This window comes from Arachis hypogaea, chromosome 19, assembly GCF_003086295.3.
Source record: "Arachis hypogaea cultivar Tifrunner chromosome 19, arahy.Tifrunner.gnm2.J5K5, whole genome shotgun sequence".
NCBI classification, from domain to species: Eukaryota; Viridiplantae; Streptophyta; class Magnoliopsida; order Fabales; family Fabaceae; genus Arachis; species Arachis hypogaea.
This window is the reverse complement of record NC_092054.1, coordinates 112,940,323-112,954,951: the sequence shown is the minus strand read 5'-3', so window position 1 is coordinate 112,954,951 and position 14,629 is coordinate 112,940,323. Positions and strand designations below refer to the sequence as shown.

Genomic DNA, 14,629 nt, shown 5'->3' with positions numbered 1-14,629 from the left:
ATAATTTTATTTGGACAAGTTGATTCAATCTTGTGTTAATGTGTAAAATATCGATGCTCTCCTTATTGGTTGATGCTTTAACATCGTGACATGTTTCTTCTACAAATCTTCGCTTTCATGGAGCAGGAACCTTTTCTATGCACTCCCCCATGAAGCCAACAAAAACATTAGTCTCTTCATCACTCCACATGCGTTTATTGTCCATTTTCACCTACCAAAATTAAGATAATTAAATTTGTGCAAAATTAAAATTTGAGAACATAAATTAAAAAATTAAAATAAATTAACATAAGTTAACAAAATTAACATAAATTAACAAAAATAATAAAACAGCCAAAAATAACACAAATAACCACAATTAAACCACAACCTACAATTCATGCCATAAGCAAATACAAATATTTTACCCTAAACCACAAACAATTAGTTGTTATTACAAATTAAAGGTTGCTATTACAATGTTTTATGTCTCAACAAGTCTTACAAATTAAAATGCAGCTATTACAACACTACTTAATCAATTATAATGTTCATTACGCAGCTCTTACAACACTACTCCATATGACTTGTTCGTCACTCTTCATACATCTCAGTTGTTATGTTGTCATGCTAGTGAGTCCACTCGTTCGTGTTTTCAACCACATCAATCATTCCGTCCTATGCTTCATCTCCATCAGGCATAAATTCATCCAATATGCTACCTTGCTCCTCCGGATCCATATCCATACTCTTTCGAATAAAATTTTGCAGCAAACAACAAGCAATAATTATTTGAGTTTGTGTTTTTAGAGGGTAAAAGCTAGGGCTTCTTAAGATGAACCACCTCTTCTTCAGCAAACCAAAGCATCGCTTATTAATATTCCTGGCAAAAGAATGGACCCTATTAAAATATTCTTGGTAATTACACGGTGCACGTGCTCCTTGGACCCACTTTCTAACATGATATCGAGTGCCTCTATACGGTGCTAGAAATCCCGGACTATTTGTGTAACCAGCATCAACTAAATAGTAATAACCTATAGACAAGTAATTCAAACAACATAAGTTTAACTATTGTGAACTCAAGTTATATGTATAGGCTTAACTCCAAAGATGGCATAATTTTCGTGGGGTATCTTAAGACTATTACGACGAGTTATTGCATCTCGAAGTACCCGTGAATCATATACCGATCCTTCCATCCACTGAGTACATAAACAAAATCCATCTCCCGGTTACACACTCCTAAGGTATTGGTGCAGATTTTACCCTTTCTTGTTCGATATCTTGCCTTCTCAGACTCAGGGACTGTCATCTCTATATAAGTGCCATCTAATGCTCCCAAGAAACCCTATCATCCATAGAAAGTTATGATACTCAGATATAGAATCCTTCAGGCAAAAACAAATCATACACAACATCGAGTAAGCTCTACCTTAAACCTTCTCCATGTGGGTCAAGTCAATCCTCTTCAACTGGTGTAGCCTTGGCAAACAAAATGCTTTGAATACGTATTACAGCCTTTAAAACTTTATTAAATACTTACTAACTGTCTCTCCGGACATACAAAATCTAACCTACAGGCTACGATTTTTCTTGTGATGTGCTAAAATAATTAAGAAAGTTGCAACCTGCTCTGGCAGGCTTACATGACCATCCTCTTTAAGTCCTCCTTGAACTTGGAGCAACTCACACAAATTAGCAAAGACATTTGTGTTCATTCTCAACTCACAAATATAATTCCTATCACCCTCACCAACAATATGCTTTAAAGCCTCACGTCTAATTCTGCTATTCATTCTTTCGCCTAACGACAATTGGCCACTACTATCCCTAAAGTAAACAAATAGCGTAAGTACAAGGAACAATATCAAATCTTCATGCTTGGATCTCATCTCTTCATAAAAACACACGCATCGCTTAATAATTTCTTACCGCTCCATGTCTTTCTAGCAAAGTCATTACATTAAAAAACGCATAAACATTCAAATAAATCTAAAAGACAAGATCAAGAAACTGGAACCAAAAGACAATTAACTCTATTTACTTCTAAATTTTAATTTAGCTTCAATTGAAAATCGAAACAAGAAATACAATAGAAACACAATAAAAATGAAAATATCGATTTTCCTTTCTCATTTCATATACTGAAAGTGACTTTTTCAGGTATTTTAAGCAAATCAAAGTCTTCCAAAAGCTGTTGTGGTTTAGATTGAAAGAGTTGTGTTAAGAGTTATTACTTCGAATCATCCATGATTATCATACAAACTATATTAATGTTGTTGAGATTATTCATCCTAAGAAGTTAACCAACAAAACGTGAAAAGGCTTAGAATTCATTGATCTAAACTGCAAAGTCTCATTGTAACCAGTTGACCAACTAAGGAGTGTAAAATTTAGTTAGTTATATTAATTAGCAAGGCCCCAATAAATTAAGGGATTAGATTCTGAAAAATTAGTTGGAGTTATACTAACTAACAAGGTCTTAACAAGTCAACCAACTAGAAAGAGAAAAGTTAATTAGACTTGTGCAGATTAAATAATTCAAATAAACTTAATAATTATTAATTTTGAAGATTCAATAGACTCAAGACTCTCTTACCTTTTACCCTTTAAGCTAAAATAAAAATTTCACTTCATTTGATAAGAGAGGGGTTTAGTAAAGATAATAGCAACTTAGTCAACTCTTGAAATATGTTAAATTTGTAAAACTGATGCTGATTAACACGTTTCCTAACAAAGTGCTACCCAATTTTAAATAATGTGATTGGTCCAGTTATATAAAATTTGATTACCTATAGTTGAATATCACAGTATATTACTGGAGTGCCACTACTCTTAAATTATAACTAAGCTAATAAATTTTTCATCCATAAGATTTCAGAAATCACTGTGAGTGAGCTGGTTATAGCTATAACAATCATACATTTACAAAAAATTACACATTTTTACATTAAATAGACGTAAATTATGCAAAAAGAGTATCAAATCAAAATCAAAAGCTGTATAAACATGAATTCCAAAAAAACCAAGCATGACCAAAACCAATTCATAAGAAGTACAGCACAAACGCAATTGATGAAACAAGATATGAGAACATAGAACCAAATTCATAGAAGCTATCTATGCATCTATATATTAGAACAAAGAACCAAATCGCATTGAAAAGAGCAAGAGAAAGATTCTATCTATCCATCTATATATTAGAACAAAGAACCAAATCCACAGAAGTTAGGTCACGTAAAAAAAATGAACGAAATCAGTAAAAAAAATTGTCTACAACTAACCTAGGTTACAGAAGCTATGACGACGATAAGGAGGTGGTTGAACTTGACAACAACAGGGGAGACTCTGTAACTGGGTTCCTTGAACGTTGTCCTGTGAAGGAGAAAATGAGGACATGAGAACACGTGGCCTAGGAAGACAAACTTCGACGGCGACTCACTTACCTAGCGGTGGTTACGACGGCGGCGACGAGGTGACTGTCCTGACACTGGTGATGCAGAGATTGCAACCAAGTCTTCGAAGAACAAATGAGAAGATGGAGTGATGGCTGCTAAGACTGAAGCCCTAATCTAATTTGAAGAAAGAGTAAAGTTGAAATTAATTAATTAGAATGGGGTATTTTCGGTACAAAATATTATTAAAGTTTTTATCTGTCTTTAAAAACTTCAGTTTTCAGTGTCTTTATTTTTTGGAGGTACTGAAATATTGAAATTTTGGAGACAGAAACACAAATTTAAGTACCAGTCTCTAACTCAACAAACATAATACTGAATTCTTGTCCCCTAGTCTCAGTTCCAATCTCTACAAACAAACACTACCTAGCAAACATAGTCTATATACCAATTTTCTCCTTTTTTTTGACATATTCAAAATTTTTAATATTTTTTTAAACGTATTAATTTATCTCCTATTTATTCACATGTTTAAATATAAGTATCTTTTATAATTTTTTCTAGTTTTTAGTTTTAATTATACAAATTTGTTTACTAGTTACAGCTGAAGCTACTTAACATATCATAAGTTGAAAACAACTGCTGGAATGCTTAAAACTAAAATTACATCGATTTCCATTGTCATCATTATTCAGATTATATTAGATGAAACATCTTTTTATTTCTTATCTAAGCATTGACATTTACTTTTCAACAAAATACAAGAATACATATAAAAGGTGCTTTTTTTTTATGTCGAACATATATTTGCTGAAAAATTATCGGAAAGACATGTCACATATAAAATTGACAAGTCGAAACTGAAAGTGTAAGGATGCAATCTATATAACTATGGTATAGTGGAAGAAACATATCCTACATGGCATTTTCTGGGAATTTTGATTTTTTTTAAATTGAAAAATATCACCTCAGGGTCCCACTTACAGCTCATACTAGGTTGTCATCTCTCTCTTCTATTATTATCCTGAATCTTGCTTCTTCGATATCTTCTTCTTCTCTCTCATTGAAACCCCATTCACCTCCTCCACTTTTCCCAGATTCAGCTTCTTTCCCTCTTCTTTCTCTGTTCTTTCGGATCAGTCTATCTAGCTCTGCCATCTTTCACCTGCTCTTGTTCTTCTTCCCTTTCTTTCATTTTTTCCTTATTCTTCCTCCTCTCCGTTCTTCGATGGTTTCTCCGTCACCGGCGATGCCTCTACTGTCGGTGGTGTCCACAACCTCATAGAGCGTGAGTCCTCGCTCGGCCGCTTGCGCCCCTTGGGGATTCCGTATCTCCGCTGAAGATGGACGTTCTTTGGCGTCGATTCCGATCTTGACGGCGCGAGAGATTCAACGGCTGTTAACGGGAGCCGATCGACGAGGTGGTTTTGGTATAGTGGAAGAAACATATCCACAACCTCATAGAGTTTGAGTCCTCCTTCGGCCGCTCGCGCTCCTTGGCCATTCTGTGTCTCCGCTCAAGATGGACGTTCTTTGGGGTCGATTCCAATCTCAACGGCGCAAGAGATTCAGCGGCTGTTAACGGGAGCCGATCGGCGAGGTGGTTCTGGTCTTTTTTCAGGTCGCACAGGAATTACAGGTTGCACAAGAGGTCGTTTCCCTTTTTTCCCGATGTTTGTGACTTTCTGTGATTTTGATTTGTTTTATAGTTCGTTTGGTTTTTAAGTTTGTGGAGGGGTTTTTGTTGTCTTATTTTTGCCCTTTATCTGATTTTGGTCTTTTTTCAGGTTGCACAGGAACTATAGGTCGCACAAGAGTTCGTTTCCCTTTTTTCCCAATGTTTGTGACTTTCTGTGATTTTGGTTTGTTTTATGATTTTTAAGTTTGTGGAGGGGTTTTTGTTGTGTTATTTTTGCCCTTCATCTGATTATCATTTCTTCTTAGTGTAGTTTGGTTTGATATTTGAGATTGGCTATGATCAGTGTGATAGTGTTGAGTTTATTCAATTAAAAGTTTATTTGGAAGAGGGTTTTTATTTTAAATCACCATTTTGATTCTCTGTGTTTTATGATAAATTCTATTTTATTTTTTTTGTTTGAAAATCGTTAGAGTTTTTTATTTTGGTTAATTTTGAGTTTTATAATTTCCTACGTAGTTTTTTAATAGTTTGTTTCATTGTTATTAGGTTGAGACCAGAGTGCAGAGTGCAGAACTCTTGGGGAAGTTTTTTGTTGTGTTATTGAGGTATTTGTGACTAAATTTTCTTTTTAGCTCAATTGTGCCATCATTTTTGAATTATTGTGCAACTAAATGATTTGGACTATTTGCTACTGATTTCATATTGTACATGTCAATACTACTGTTTGTTAATTTGCTACTAATTTGGACTATTGCTTACTAGCTTACTGAGCAATTTTATCTTGAATGGGTCTTCAACATCTCTATTGGTGGCTAAGTTTTGGGTGGACACTTATTAGCTGCTGGGTTCCAAGAAAAATAGCTTCTAGCACCAAGTTAAGTTAAATAAATTTTTTTCATATCTATTTTTAGGAAAATTGTTCAAACTTTGATACAATGAAAGAATCTTGTATTATTCTTGCTCACTATTGTAAGAATCTTGTGTTATTCCATTGTGTGTGACAATTTATATGTTGGTTGTAAATGTGGTTGGTTTATTGGCTGTTTGTTCCTTTTAGATTAATATTAAATCGTTCTCAATTTAACTTTAGACTTTATCTTTTTTCCAAGATGGTTGTTTGATCTTCTATTTTTTGTATGTATCTTAATTTGAACGGGTTTATTGTGTCTGGTTTTTGGTGTTATTGTAAGCATCAAGCTTATGTCTTTTTCGGTCTTTGGATTTTTTTAGAGTCGGGGGTTTTGTCTTGATTTTTATCTGGGTATCTGTTTCTTTTTGTGTGTGTTAGTTAGGGCCGTTATGGAAAAATTGTGTTGCATCCAGTTGTTTAGAGGTTTATAAGTTCTTGTTTTGCTTTGGCTGATTTTCGATGTTTATATTGTGTATGACGTTGATTATGAAGATGAACATTAATTGTTACTCCTGTGGTTTGGATTTTTTACAATTGTGGCTTTATTTTTTTTATTGGTTATTTGGTTCTTTCCGCGTAGATAATTTTTGGTGGCTAGAAAAATGGGTTTTGCAAGAAATTATTTGAATTTTATTTTGAATTTAGTACTGTGTAATTGTGTTTAGTTTATCTCCTCTGAATTTTTGTTGGTCTATTTTTTATTATTTATTATTTTATATCAGTTAAAAGTTTTGTATCCTTTATTATTTTGATTGGTAGATTGGGAGGTTGAACAGGGATAGGATAAGAAAAAAACATATGAAGGTCAATGTTGTTGTCTTGCCACTGTTATCACGTATAGTGTTGTTATGCTAATGTATATGTTTTGGTGTCTTTGTTTTCCATGTGTTCTTTGATAATTTTGGGTAGATTACTGATATTTTTCGGTAGAAAACTGATATTTACTGTTGTTGGTTACAGAGGTTGTGTATTGCTTACGTAGCTTACTGAGGAACTTCATCTCGAATGGGTCTTCAACATCTCTATTGGTTGCTAAGTATTGGGTGGACACTAATTAGCTGCTGGGTTCCGAGAAAAATAGTTTCTAGCAGCAAGTTAAGTTAAATCATTTTTTTCATATCTATTTTTAGGAAAATTGTTCAAACTTTGATACAATGAAACAATATCGTGTTATTCTTAGTCACTATTGAAACACATTGTGTCTTGATGATTGTTGGAGTTTACACATTTTGTTTGTATTTTAATTTCAATTGATTTTCATATTCATGTTTTTTGGTGTTACTATTAGTATGAAGTTCATGTCTTTTTTTGATTTTCAATTTCTGTTGTGATTGTGGTTTTTGTCTGGCTTTTCTTGTGATTGTTTTTTTTTCTCTCGACTATTTTCCGTGGTTGAAAAAAATTGTCTATGTGTCATATTGGTTGAATTTTACTTTAAATCTGCTATTGTGTAATTGTGCTAATTTTGTATATGCTCTTGATTTAAGTGAATATGTGAAGAAGTGGATTTTCTTTTAATGCTAATTCTATATATGTTCTTGATTTGAGTGTTAAATAAGTTCGAAGGTGCATGTTATTTTTTATTTTCATAGTCAGTGTGGTTAATTGTGTATTGATTTTAATTTTTTTTCTAATGGTTTGAACTGTTGCTTTGTATCGCTAATAGTGTGTTTTTCTTTTGTTCCATTCTTACGAGGTTGAGACCAGAGTGCAGAGCTCTTCAGGAAGTCAAAGAAGTATTACTTTGTTTTTCCAAATGAAGGCCTCTTTGATGCAGATGATCTTAAAGAATCCCGGGTTTTAGAGTTTTCAGGTGTTTTATTTATTAGCTGTTTGTTCTTTTTAGCTTAATATTAAATCCATTTATTTTTAATTTTAGATGTTATCTTTTTTTTCTTGGTGGTTGTTTGATCTTCCATTTGTTGTATGTATTCTAATTTGAGAGGGTTTATTATGTGTGGTTTTTGGTGTTACTGTGAGTATCATGTTTATATCTTTTCTTGTGATTGTTTTTTTTCTCTCGACTATTTTCCGTGGTTGAAAAAAATTGTCTATGTGTCATATTGGTTGAATTTTACTTTAAATCTGCTATTGTGTAATTGTGCTAATTTTGTATATGCTCTTGATTTAAGTGAATATGTGAAGAAGTGGATTTTCTTTTAATGCTAATTCTATATATGTTCTTGATTTGAGTGTTAAACAAGTTCGAAGGTGCATGTTATTTTTTATTTTCATAGTCAGTGTGGTTAATTGTGTATTGATTTTAATTTTTTTTCTAATGGTTTGAACTGTTGCTTTGTATCGCTAATAGTGTGTTTTTCTTTTGTTCCATTCTTACGAGGTTGAGACCAGAGTGCAGAGCTCTTCAGGAAGTCAAAGAAGTATTACTTTGTTTTTCCAAATGAAGGCCTCTTTGATGCAGATGATCTTAAAGAATCCCGGGTTTTAGAGTTTTCAGGTGTTTTATTTATTAGCTGTTTGTTCTTTTTAGCTTAATATTAAATCCATTTATTTTTAATTTTAGATGTTATCTTTTTTTTCTTGGTGGTTGTTTGATCTTCCATTTGTTGTATGTATTCTAATTTGAGAGGGTTTATTATGTGTGGTTTTTGGTGTTACTGTGAGTATCATGTTTATATCTTTTCTTGTGATTGTTTTTTTTCTCTCGACTATTTTCCGTGGTTGAAAAAAATTGTCTATGTGTCATATTGGTTGAATTTTACTTTAAATCTGCTATTGTGTAATTGTGCTAATTTTGTATATGCTCTTGATTTAAGTGAATATGTGAAGAAGTGGATTTTCTTTTAATGCTAATTCTATATATGTTCTTGATTTGAGTGTTAAACAAGTTCGAAGGTGCATGTTATTTTTTATTTTCATAGTCAGTGTGGTTAATTGTGTATTGATTTTAATTTTTTTTCTAATGGTTTGAACTGTTGCTTTGTATCGCTAATAGTGTGTTTTTCTTTTGTTCCATTCTTACGAGGTTGAGACCAGAGTGCAGAGCTCTTCAGGAAGTCAAAGATGTATTACTTTGTTTTTCCAAATGAAGGCCTCTTTGATGCAGATGATCTTAAAGAATCCCGGGTTTTAGAGTTTTCAGGTGTTTTATTTATTAGCTGTTTGTTCTTTTTAGCTTAATATTAAATCCATTTATTTTTAATTTTAGATGTTATCTTTTTTTTCTTGGTGGTTGTTTGATCTTCCATTTGTTGTATGTATTCTAATTTGAGAGGGTTTATTATGTGTGGTTTTTGGTGTTACTGTGAGTATCATGTTTATATCTTTTTGATATTTTGATTTTATTTGAGAGTTGCAATTTTTGTCTTGATTTTTATTTGTTTGTGTGTGTTAGTTATGGCCATTGGGAAGATATTGTGTTGCATCCACTTGTTTAGAGGTTTATAAGTTCTTGTTTTGAGTTGGCTGATTTTTTATGAGCGGATAATTTATACGCTTTTTGGCATTGTTTTTAGTATGTTTTTAGTAGAATATGGTTACTTTTAGGGATGTTTTTAATAGATTTTGTGTTAAATTCACATTTCTGGACTTTACTATAAGTTTGTGTGTTTTTCTGTGATTTCAGGTATTTTCTGGCTGAAATTGAGGGACTTGAGCAGAAATCAGATTCAGAGGTTGAAAAAGGACTGCTGATGCTGTTGGATTCTGACCTCCCTGCACTCAAAGTGGATTTTCTGGAGCTACAGAACTCGAAATAGAGCGCTTCCAATTGCGTTGGAAAGTAGACATCCAGGGCTTTCCAGCAATATATAATAGTTCATACTTTGGCCAAGAATTGACGACGTAAACTGGCGTTCAACGCCAGCTTTCTACCCAAATCTGGCGTCCAGCGCCAGAAAAGGATCCAAAACCAGAGTTGAACGCCCAAACTGGCACAAAAACTGGCGTTCAACTCCACAAATGACCTCTGCACGTGCAACACTTAAGCTCAGCCCAAACACCCACCAAGTGGGCCCCAGAAGTGGATTTATACATCAAATACTTACTCATGTAAACCCTAGTAGCTAGTTTATTATAAATAGGACCTCTTACTATTGTATTAGGATTTTTGGATTACCTTATGATCCTTTGATCACGTTTTGGGGGCTGGCCATCTCGGCCATGCCTGGACCTTCACTTATGTATTTTTAACGGTAGAGTTTCTACACTCCATAGATTAAGGTGTGGAGCTCTGCTGTTCCTCAAAGATTAATGCAAAGTACTACTGTTTTCTATTCAATTCTTCTTATTTCTCTTCTAAGATATCCATTCGCACCCAAGAACGTGATGAAGGTGATGATTATGTGTGACGCTCATCATCCTTCTCCCTTATGAACGTGTGCCTAACAAACACTTCCGTTCTACATGAAATAAGCTAGAATGAATATCTCTTAGATCTCTTAACCAGAATCTTCGTGGCGTAAGCTAGAATGATGGCGGCATTCAAGAGAATCCGGAAGGTCTAAACCTTGTCTGTGGTATTCCAAGTAGGATTCAATGATTGAATGACTGTGACGAGCTCCGAACTCGCGATTGCAGGGCGTTAGTGACAGACGCAAAAGGATAGTAAATCCTATTCCGGCATGATCGAGAACCGACAGATGAATAGCCGCGCCGTGACAGGGTGCGTGAGCATATTATTCACTGAGAGGATAAGATGAAGCCATTGACAAGGGTGATGCCTCCAGACGATTAGCCGTGCCGTGACAGGGCATTGGATCATTTTCCCGTGAGATGACCGAAAGTAGCCATTGACAGTGGTGATGTATCACATAAAGCCAGCCATGGAAAGGAGTAAGACTGATTGGATGAAGATAGCAGGAAAGCAGAGGTTCAGAGGAACGAAAAGCATCTCCATTCGCTTATCTGAAATTCCTACCAATGATTTACATAAGTATCTCTATCCCTATTCTATTATTTATTATTCGAAAACACCATTATCACTTTATATTTGCCTGACTGAGATTTACAAGGTGACCATAGCTTGCTTCATACCAACAATCTCCGTGGGATTCGACCCTTACTCACGTAAGGTATTACTTGGACGACCCAGTGCACTTGCTGGTTAGTTGTATCGAAGTTGTGACAGACAATAAAACTAGATCAGAGCACCAGGCCTTTGAAGCCATGGATATGCATCACAATTTCGTGCACCAAGTTTTTGGCGCCGTTGCCGGGGATTGTTCGAGTTTGGACAACTGACGGTTCATCTTGTTGCTCAGATTAGGTAATTTTCTTTTTGTCTTGTTTTCAAAAAATTTTTCAAAAATCTTTCAAAAATTCTTCCTTTGTTTTCGAAAAAAAAAATTTTTTTAAAATAAAAATGTTTTCAAAAATATATTTTCCTTTCAGAATTTTTAAGAATGAATTCTAGTGTTTCATGGAGCATGTTGAAGCCTGGCTGGCTGTAAAGCCATGTCTCAATTCTTATACTCAAGAGAAGAGCTTCTTTATCTTTCTTAGCCAATTGGCTGTTGAATGTAAGGAATGTCAGGCGTGTCATGTCTGAGTTATATACTAAAGCTTGGCTGGCTATTAAGCCATGCCTGACCCTTTGATTGGAGCTTTAGAGCATAAGATTCCTGGAATTCATATTAAAAATTTTGGAATCCTTATTTTCTTTTTCAAAATTATTTTTCGAAAAACATAAAATAAAAATAAAAAAAAATTAGAAAATCATAAAAATCAAAAATATTTTTCTGTTTCTTGTTTGAGTCATGAGTCATGTCATAAGTTTGTTGTCAATTTCATGTGCATCTTGCATTTTTTTTTCGAAAATTTCATGCATTCATGGTGTTCTTCATGATCTTCAAGTTGTTCTTGGTAAGTCTTCTTGTTTGATCTTGATGATTTTTTGTTTTGTGTCTTTTCATGTTTATCATATGCATTCTTGAATTCTTAGTGCGTAAGCATTAAAGAATTCTAAGTTTGGTGTCTTGCATGTTTTCTTTGCATTAAAATTTTTTCAAAATTGTGTCTATGATGTTCATCTTGACATTCATGGTGTTCTTGGTGTTCATCTTGACATTCATAGCATTCTTGCATGCATTCATTATTTTGATCTAAAAATTTCATGCATTGCATAATTTTCATGTTTTCATAAAAATTTCAAAAATCAAAAAAATATCTTTCCCTTTTTCTCTCATCAAATTCGAAAATTAGAGTTGACTTTTTCAAAAGTTTTTAAAATCAAATTGTTTCTTATGAGTCAAATCAAATTTTCAATTTGAAAATCTTATCTTTTTCAAAATCTTTTTCAAAAATCAAATCTTTTTCAAAATTCTTAGTTATTTTCGAAAATTAAAAAAATATTTTTCAAAAATATTTTTCTTATTTTTATACCAAATTTTCGAAAATAACATAAACAATTAATGTTTTGATTCAAAAATTTGAAGTTTGTTACTTGCTTGTTAAGAAAGATTCAAACTTTAAGTTCTAGAATCATATCTTGTGATTTCTTATGAATCAAGTCATTAATTGTGATTTTTAAAAATCAAATCTTTTTCAAAAACTAATTTCTATCATAGCTTTTCAAAAATATCTACTTATCTTATCTTTTTCAAAAAAAATATCTTTTCAAAATATCTTTTCTAACTTCCTAACTTCTTATCTTTTCAAAATTTGTTTCAACTAACTAACAAACTTTGTGTTTGTTTCTTAACTTTTTCAAAACTACCTAACTAACTCTCTCTCTCTAATTTTCGAAAATATCTTCCTTTTTTTTAAAAAATTTCTTTTTAATTAACTAATTATTTTTATTTTTAATTTTAAAAAAAAAATTTCAAAAAAATACTAACAATTTTCAAAAACCATTTTCGAAAATCACTAACTCTTTTTCAAAATAATTTTCGAAAATTATCCCTCCCCCATCTTATTCTATTTATTCATTCATATCCTAACATCTCATCTCACATCTCTGCCATCCTCACAGTTATGTTTCTTCCATTATATTACATTCTTTGTCTCCCCCTCTTCTTCTACTCACACAAGGATCCCTATACTGTGGTATAAAGGATCTCTATTATTATTATTATTTTTCTGTGCCCTCTTCTTTGTCATATGAGCAGGAGCAAGGATAAGAACATTCTTGTGGAAGCAGATCCAGAACCTGAAAGGACTCTGAAGAGAAAATTAAGAGAAGCTAAAATACAACAATCCAGAGATAACCTTTCAGAAATTTTCGAACAGGAAAAGGAGATGGCAGCCGAAAATAATAATAATGTAAGGAAGATGCTTGGTGACTTTACTGCACCTAATTCCAATTTACATGGAAGAAGCATCTCCATTCCTGCCATTGGAGCAAACAATTTTGAGCTGAAACCTCAATTAGTTTCTCTGATGCAGCAGAACTGCAAGTTTCATGGACTTCCATCTAAAGATCCTTTTCAGTTCTTAACTGAATTCTTGCAGATATGTGATACTGTTAAGACTAATGGAGTAGATCCTGAAGTCTACCGGCTCATGCTTTTCCCTTTTGCTGTAAGAGACAGAGCTAGATTATGGTTGGATTCTCAACCCAAAGACAGCCTGAACTCTTGGGATAAGCTGGTCACGGCTTTCTTAGCCAAGTACTTTCCTCCTCAAAAGCTGAGCAAGCTTAGAGCTGATGTTCAAACCTTCAGACAGAAAGAAGGTGAATCCCTCTATGAAGCTTGGGAAAGATACAAACAGTTGACCAAAAAGTGTCCTTCTGACATGCTTTCAGAATGGACCATCCTGGATATATTCTATGATGGTTTATCTGAGCTATCAAAGATGTCACTGGACACTTCTGCAGGTGGATCCATTCACCTAAAGAAAACGCCTGCAGAAGCTCAAGAACTCATTGACATGGTTGCTAATAACCAGTTCATGTACACTTCTGAAAGGAATCCTGTGAGTAATGGGACGCCTATGAAGAAGGGAGTTCTTGAAGTTGATACTCTGAATGCCATATTGGCTCAGAACAAAATATTGACTCAGCAAGTCAATATAATTTCTCAAGAATCTGAATGGAATGCAAGCTGCATCCAACAGTACTCAAGAGGCTTCTCCTGAAGAAGAAGCTTATGATCCTGAGAACCCTGCAATAGCAGAGGTGAACTACTTAGGTGAACCTTATGGAAACACCTATAACTCACCATGGAGAAATCATTCAAATTTCTCATGGAAGGATCAAAAGCCCCAACAAGGCTTTAATAATGGTGGAAGAAACAGGTTTAGCAATAGCAAGCCTTTCCCATCATCAACTCAGCAACAGACAGAGAACTCTGAACAAAATGCTTCTAATTTAGCAAATTTAGTCTCTGATCTATCTAAGGCCACTTTAAGTTTCATGAATGAAACAAGGTCTTCCCTTAGAAATCTGGAAGCACAAGTGGGCCAGCTGAGTAAAAGGATCACTGAAATCCCTCCTAGTACTCTCCCAAGCAATACAGAAGAGAACCCAAAAGGAGAGTGCAAGGCCATTGACATAAACGCCATGGCCGAACCTGTGAGGAGAGGAGAGGACGTGAATCCCAAGGAGGAAGACCTCCTGGGACGTCCAGTGATCAATAAGGAGCTTCCCTCTGAGGAACAAAAGGACTCTGAGGCTCATCTAGAGACCATAGAGATTCCATTGAACCTCCTTATGCCCTTCATGAGCTCTGATGAGTATTCCTCTTCTGAAGAGAATGAGGATGTCACTGAAGAGCAAACTGCCAAGTTTCTTGGTGCAATCAT

The 14,629-nt window shown here is 34.0% G+C and overlaps 1 non-coding gene across 1 annotated transcript; it reads right to left on the bottom strand.

Annotated features, from left to right (window-relative positions):
* Positions 1–13,519: 13,519 nt before the first annotated feature.
* On the bottom strand, positions 13,520–13,627 carry LOC112780741 (small nucleolar RNA R71). Its single transcript, XR_003191557.1, has one exon. It is a non-coding gene; the product is annotated as a small nucleolar RNA R71 (small nucleolar RNA).
* Positions 13,628–14,629: the final 1,002 nt, after the last annotated feature.